Here is a 7,433-nt window from a genome sequence, read left to right as displayed (position 1 = left end):
GATTTCCAAGATGGGTTCCAGTATGTGGAACCAGACTCACCTGGTTAATACCATGCTCCATCCAGGTAACACTCTCATCAGAACTTACTTACTGTAAGCACGATATTACATTGATGAAGATAAATTGCTACCATTTCTGAGGTTATGTTGTTTACAGCTAGTCCAGAGCTGAAGAGAAGCATTATCAAGGAGTTGTTTGCGAGAAGCAGATTAATGTAGACACACAGTATCATAAGTCTCAAGTAACTGGGCCTTTTTAAGCTTTCAGAGCATGCTTCAGATATGAGAGACCAGTATCTGGGCTCTTAATAGCTTTAATATCCCATTATTTATTTGTATTTTACATTTCTACAGCCAGCATATAAATGTAGTTTACATATAAATTACATCTTGGAAATACTACTTCATGTCACTGGCCAGTGATTCTGGTGGGAAGACTCGCAGAAATAGAGTCTACCCGCAATGAATAACGGATATAGTGGAGGGAGCTCTGTGCTGTCTAGCGTCATCATAAAAGAGGATTCTGCTTCAGAAAGGATGAAGATTATGTAGCAATTGCTGAAGCACTATACCTGATTCAAAGAAAAAGGCTGTAAGTACAGGTCATCTTCAAAAATCATGGCATTACTTTCCTGCAGGTACAGTGGGTTTCCATTCAAAACTAAAAGGAGTGATATAATGTGCTTACAAGAAATAGTGAACTTTTTAGTCTTTAAAATTTTCCGAGTCAAGTCATTCAGTTTTGTTTCTTTCCAATTTGTTTGCTTTTATGCAGTAAGGAGTCTGGAAATGTATTCAGCATGTCAGATTCTGTCCATTCAGAAATACATCCTCAATGTAGGTATGAAATATGTTTCTTTTTCTCTCATCGCATGCTGAAAATATATTTCATCTTGTGTCTGCAAACCGCTTCTCCAAAAATTGTCAATATGTCTTCCAACCAGCACTTTCCCAGCAGTTCTGGGGTTTAGAAACAGAAATGCAAGGAAAACTGGAAAGGAAAATTGGTTTGTACGGTTTTTTTAACTACCACTCTTCAGCAAATAAGGCCAAGATCATAGGAATACAACATCCAAATTATTTCAGAAGCTCCCATCCTCATTCTGGCGATAAATCTCATTTATTGTCCAGAGTATTGAATCTCATGCTATTAAAATTCCACACAGGTACTATTTTTCTGATTGCTCTGCATATAAGTTTACCTCCTTTTCCTTACAAATCTGACTGTCCTTGATAGCATTCTGCTAACTTAGAAGAGACTGTTCCTTAGGAGACAGTTTAAAAAAAGATGACAAAAACAAAAATGAAAAAACACAGTTTAAAATACATCAAACCACATTTCCATAAAGATTTACTAACTTAGAGAGTTTCTGGAGCATTTAGTGTCGGAGCACTTGTCTGTCATCATCTTGGATGTGTACTTAGAAATGGGAGCACTTCAGGGTGGGATTTCATCCAACACCCCTAAGTGCTAAATCTTAGATATGCTATTGCGTTTTCCCAACATCTGTTGCTTTGATTCCCTTGTGGGTTTTAGAGAAGCAAATCTTGATCAAGGCCCAGCGCTCTTGTATCCTCGTTTCTCTTCACCACTGATTTGATGGACACACTGTGTGTCTTGTGGGAGACACCTATGGTTACACACCCAATTCTGCCCCTGATCTTAGGTGTAATTCTGACAGTTCTCACTTCCCTGCTTTCACATCTGTAACAGGGAGAAAAGGAGGGAGAAGGTGAGTTTCATTCTCTCCGAATGAGTTTTCTGATTTTTTAGTCCCAAAAGCTGTTACAATTTTGAGGAAAAATAATAAATGGTAAAAATGGAAAGCAGCCAGGCAAAATTTCCAGAGCTGGTTAAAAGCCTTGCAGAATATGCAAGATCTTGGGGAATTAGTGCTTGTGATTTAATTTCCTTTCTTTCCGTGTGGTAAAAAGTCATTCTCAGTGGCATCTTTTAAAAGGTGGCAATCAATGTTGGCTTCATAGTGAAGATACTTCATATTTCTCTAGCAATATAGAAACTTGTTGATCACAGCCACTGGTAAATTAATACACAAATAAAATTAGAGATATTTTACAATTTTTGCAATTATAAGGAGGGAGTGAAAGCTAATTATTCAATAATAATGAAGTTTATAATATTTATGCATTCTTGTTTATTGATGGGTACGTCCTATATCTTGTTTGCTTAAACTCTAAGACCCAAGGAAAAGAGAGTTGTTTCTTTACTCAGTGCTCCAAGTCTTTTGTAGCCATTCTTGACTTCAAATAACATCTCAGGGTTTTTTCTCCAAATAGGTAGAGGAACACACCTGTCCTAGCACAGACACCTACAAGTTAGACATCTTGCTCCAACCAATTTGCCTAGGGCTACCTGTAGTCAGTGAAGAGAAACAATCATCTTTAGAGTGTAATTCACCTCAGCCTGGTATAAGCATCTCAGTTAGGCGAGGTGGAAGTACTTACATCTCTTTGCAGATTGTGAAAAAAGGTTACAGTGACTAGTTTAGATATGGATGTGTGAAATTTGAAGCGAATCCCACCACAGTGCTTACTCATGCCACTTCTGGAGCTTTCTTCTCTGCCCAGTACATGTTTTAGAACCTGCCAACTTCAGAATTCAAGCTCCCAAGTTCTTCTTATATAAAAACTTTGTTGAAAATGCCTCTCAATTCTGTTATCAATAAGGATCATCTTGAGAATAATTAATAAAATTTTGTAATATTATAAATCCCTCAAAAATCTTTGAGAAGCTGATTTTATAACATTCCTTTGCCGTGGTTGTTTTCCACTGATGTCTTCCCTTTCTGCAGTAGCTTACCCATCATGAAGCTCTTGTAGTGGTACACACCTTTTCTGTTACAGTAACTAGTCATGCATTGGTGTAACAAATACTTTGCTGCTAGATTAGATGTGCTGCTCTAAAATGTTGCTCATCTCATTCTATAAGGCTATCCTGCTAAACCTGCATAATCAACCTTTGACAAGGAAATACTGATTTACTTTTTTTTTTCCTCTGCTTATCCAAGGATCCTGTCCTGCTGAACAGTATACTAAATTTTTTCATGCTTTTGAAATTTCCAGGAAATATCCATTAACTGAAGCACCCCCCTTAGTTTTGTACGGTAGTGTTATTGTATTTGTGATGGTCAAAAGATAAATGCATGGCAAGGTAGAGAGTGGTAATGTACCTTACAAGGCTGTTGACAAGGTGTGGTATGTTAGCCCAGTTCAGCAGCTAAGCACCACCCAGCTACTCACTTGCTCTGTCCCCAGTGGGACAGGGGAGAGAAGAAGAGCAAAAGTGAGAAAACCTGTGGATCAAGATAGCTTAATCAGTACAGGAAACTGGAAGAAAGGACCAAAGTAAATCAACTAATGCAAAGGCAATCTCTGCCCACCTCCCACAAGTAGACTGATGCCCAGGCAGACGCCGACCAATGCCTCCCTTCCCAAAACACCTCTCTCCCTCACTTTGTATTGGTGAGCATGATTTTATGTGGCATGAAATATCCCTTTGGTCAGTTCGGGTCAGCTGCCTTTGTGTGCCCCCTCCCAACTTCTCTCATACCACCAATCTACTCGCTGGGAGGGCAGAGTGGGAAAAAGGTCGTGGTCCTGTGCAAGGACTGCTCAGCAATTACCAAAACACTAGCATCTTGCCTACACTTTCAGTTCCAAATCCAAAACATCACAAGATCCAAACCAGCACCATACAGGCTACTATGAACAGAATCCATCCATCCTGGCCAGACCCAATACAATCTCCACCCCTTATGCTATACCACCTATGTCATGCTCAGGTCTTACACTATCCAATACATCCCCATTAACCACTCCTGTCACGTGATCTATACTTACAGACATAATTCCCTTAGTCTATGGGCCACCCTTGAAAAACGTTTATAAAATATCCGTGGAGTTTGTTTAATCCATGGCTTGGGCTTCATGCGTTATGGTGGTCATTCAGGACAGGAAAGATAGCATGTTGTGTTAAATTATGGGCTCAGGTTGGGTCACTGTTGTACTTGCCTGCCTTGTGAGGTTCATTCTCCATTGGTTCAGGTGATTTTTGATGTAGTACCTCCTATTATGTGCAACTCAAATCACAGAATCACAGAATGGTAGGGGTTGGAAGGGACCTCTGGGGATCATCCAGTCCAACCCTCCTGCCGAAGCAGGATCACCTACAGTAGGCAGCACAGGACCTTGTCCAGGCGGGTCTTGAATATCTCCAGAGAAGGAGACTCCACATCCTACCTGGGCAGCCTGTTCCAGTGCTCCATCACCCTCAGAGGGAAGAAATTCTTCCTCATGTTCAGACGCATTTATAAGGTCCCCTCTCAGCTTTCTCTTCTTCAGGCTGAACAAGCCCAGCTCCCTTAGCCTTTCCTCGTAAGAAAGATGCTCCAGTCCCCTCATCATCTTCATCGCACTCCGCTGGAAATACAGCCAAAATAGTTCTTTTGGGTCACTCAAAAGCTGACTGTAACCTGTAATATGCAGTCTCCAGAACCCCATAATGCCTAGGAAAGTTTGGGTTTCTTTTTTGGTAACCGATGGGGACATGACTGTTACTTTATTGATGATATCTGTTTAGATGTGACGATGTCCATCTTGCCATTTTACTCACCATAACTGGATGTCATGCAGATCCTTTGATCATGTTTTTTTATATGGCAAAATCAGCTTTTGGAAGAATCTGGATTATTCTTTTCCCTTTCTCAAATACTTCCTCTGCTATGTAGCCCCACACAATGATGAGTTTCTGAGCACACAAGCCCTTCTTCAATTATGAAACAGAAATAGTAGTCCTTAGCCAAGTTGCAAATACAGCTATGCGGACAAAGTTTCAGCATAAAATGGTCATTCCCACAGGCTTTCCTGGGTTCTGGAAGGATGAAGCACAAAGCTTCATTCAGCTACTGAAAAAACACACAGGGGCTATTCACAGTTAACTCAAGACATAACAGAAATAAATAAAGCATTCCAAGAAGGCTAGGGAGTAAAGGATCAATACTGACGCAGATCAGCTAGCAGTGGTTGATATAACAAGAAATATTCTTTCTCCCTACAAACTTCACGTCTTCTCTGTTTTTTTTATTATTGCAAACAAGTCCTTATTTTTCAAACCGCCTTTATCATTTTTTTCCCTAATCATTCAGTAATACTTGAAATCACATTAGAACCTCTTTCCCCTTCACATGCAGAGCTGTACGTTTGCGGACATTGTAAGAAATTTTCCATGCCCTTGCTTGTTCCCGGTTCCTGCCTATAAGGAAAGTCTTGTGCCAGATTCCATTGTCACTCAGAAGGCCTTCAGCCTACCTCCACTAAACTTACTCCACTACAAATTCATTATCTAGCTGAGCATCTGTCTGTTAATCCGTTCTCAGGTTACCTGTAAAAGCCTGACTGCTCTAGAAACATCTCAGCATAAATTTGGAAGGAAACTGCTTCCTTTCTCCTTCTAGGTCCTAGTTTTGCCTTGGCCATCTCTGGTGGTTGACTGCAGGTCTCAGACCAGGGACCTGAAGACAGGTTTGACAATTTCAGTGCTAATTCTGCAGGCCAATTTCTACTGCCTCATCAGCAATAATTCACTTGGGTTAGTACTGGAAGTCTCTTTCCCGTTTCTCTTTTGTTCTGAGATGTGTACACCTATGTCCACATGGCATTTTGCTGCAGACAGGATGGTCTGAGAATGTTAAAAAATAGCCTTTGTGGTCTAATATTAGCTAGAAGGTATTACCTTTGTCTGCCCATTGCTAGTTTGTGATTCAAACCACCAATGAAAATATGGGCTACAAAATTAACCAGAATAGACCGCTTAAGGACCCCGTTTGAAATGTCATCTAAGTATGAATGTGAAGCATTTGTGACTACTCTTCAAGAACAACTCTTTTTTATCAGGTGTGCACCCAAACATAATTTCCCCTAGAGCATTTCTTCTGTGCTTACTTCTGAATTGCTCTTAGTTCACCTAAAAAGTGTATTAAAATAAAATAAAATGCATATATTTAATATCTTTGATCACTAAGCTAGTTGTCCCATGAAAGAAGAAAATTAGATTGCTTTCACATGACATACCAGACATATTTCATTTCCATGTATTCCTGACCAATTTTCTAGGAACTTGTCATCCTCCATGGTTTTTCTTATCAGTTCTGAAAAGGCATATCAGACTATATTCAAATATATTCTAAAATAATTCTTAGATTACGGCATGAATTCTGACCCATGAATTATGGGTGAAATTCATCCGCAACTGTTGACTTAAATACATATATTAAATCTAAATATTCAGCACTCCCACCAGCACCGTGCCCATAGTGCATTCCCTTTTCCACGTCAAAATTAATTTCGTTAGAGAATTGACTGCCACTTACCTTTGTGAAGACTCAAAGAAAGTGTTGAATACAAACAGCACTGTCTGCAGTTAGTCTTCCCTTCTGTTTACTAAATCTTTCTACTTTCCTCTGTTTTCTTCTTATTTCTGACATTTTTACAGAAATTTTCTGACATCTCCAACTGAAGTATATTTTGCATCACAATCTCCCTGAATTTATTCATCTATACTTTTGTTATTCCTTCATAGCAGTCCTCAGGCACATGTCAATTTTTCCAGATCTCATACAATTCCTTTTTCATTTTTGGATATTTGAAACTTTCCGGATGCAAGCACCACAGTGTACCTCTCTTCTCACTGTCTCTGAACTCTTTAAACCAGGTTTGTCATTATATATTTAGAATAGCCACTTTCAAAAGCTACCAGCTGACTTGAACTTCTTCATCTCTTACATTACCTTCTCAGGAGGTCTCAGTCTCAGCTCCCTAGGTTGTGTCAAAGCTGTTTTCCCAATTCTTTCTGTGCAGTAATAAAGGCAGTTATTTCATCATTACTTTCATCCCCAATTTTTTTCCCACCTTTAAGTTTTCAATCAATTCCTTCCCGTCAGTTAGATTTGAAATACCTCTTTCCTAGTAAAACTGAAGTCCTGTCTTCCTGAAACCAAAAGTTTGTCCGCAACAGTGGCAGTCTGATCACTTGGTTTGTCTACACCCTGACACGCTGGATGCTTATAACCCAAAAGTTATACAGATAGTAAAAATCTACCTTATTACCTGGCTTTTCTGTGGTTCTGTTGGTAGGTCAAAGACTCCTTCAAGTGTCTCCTCTTTCAATTCTCTGCTTCATGCAAGATCCTAAGCATGAAACAGTGTGTTCTTTCCCCTTTTAATCTTTACCCACAGATAGTGTACAAGCTTCTTTCTTACCTTTTTCTCTGCTTTATTTGATGCTATTCTGTTGTATTACAGAGACTGTACCCAGCTTTCTTTTACTGAAAACAGGAAAACTCGGGCAAAAGGATTTTTTTTTTAAATGATTTTTCTCAAAAACTCTCCCACTCTTAGAATTCCTCAAAGCTTTA

This window comes from Opisthocomus hoazin, chromosome 8 (genome assembly GCF_030867145.1).
Source record: "Opisthocomus hoazin isolate bOpiHoa1 chromosome 8, bOpiHoa1.hap1, whole genome shotgun sequence".
NCBI lineage: Eukaryota > Metazoa > Chordata > Aves > Opisthocomiformes > Opisthocomidae > Opisthocomus > Opisthocomus hoazin.
The sequence above is the reverse complement of the archived record's forward strand: the minus strand, read 5'-3'. Positions refer to the sequence as shown.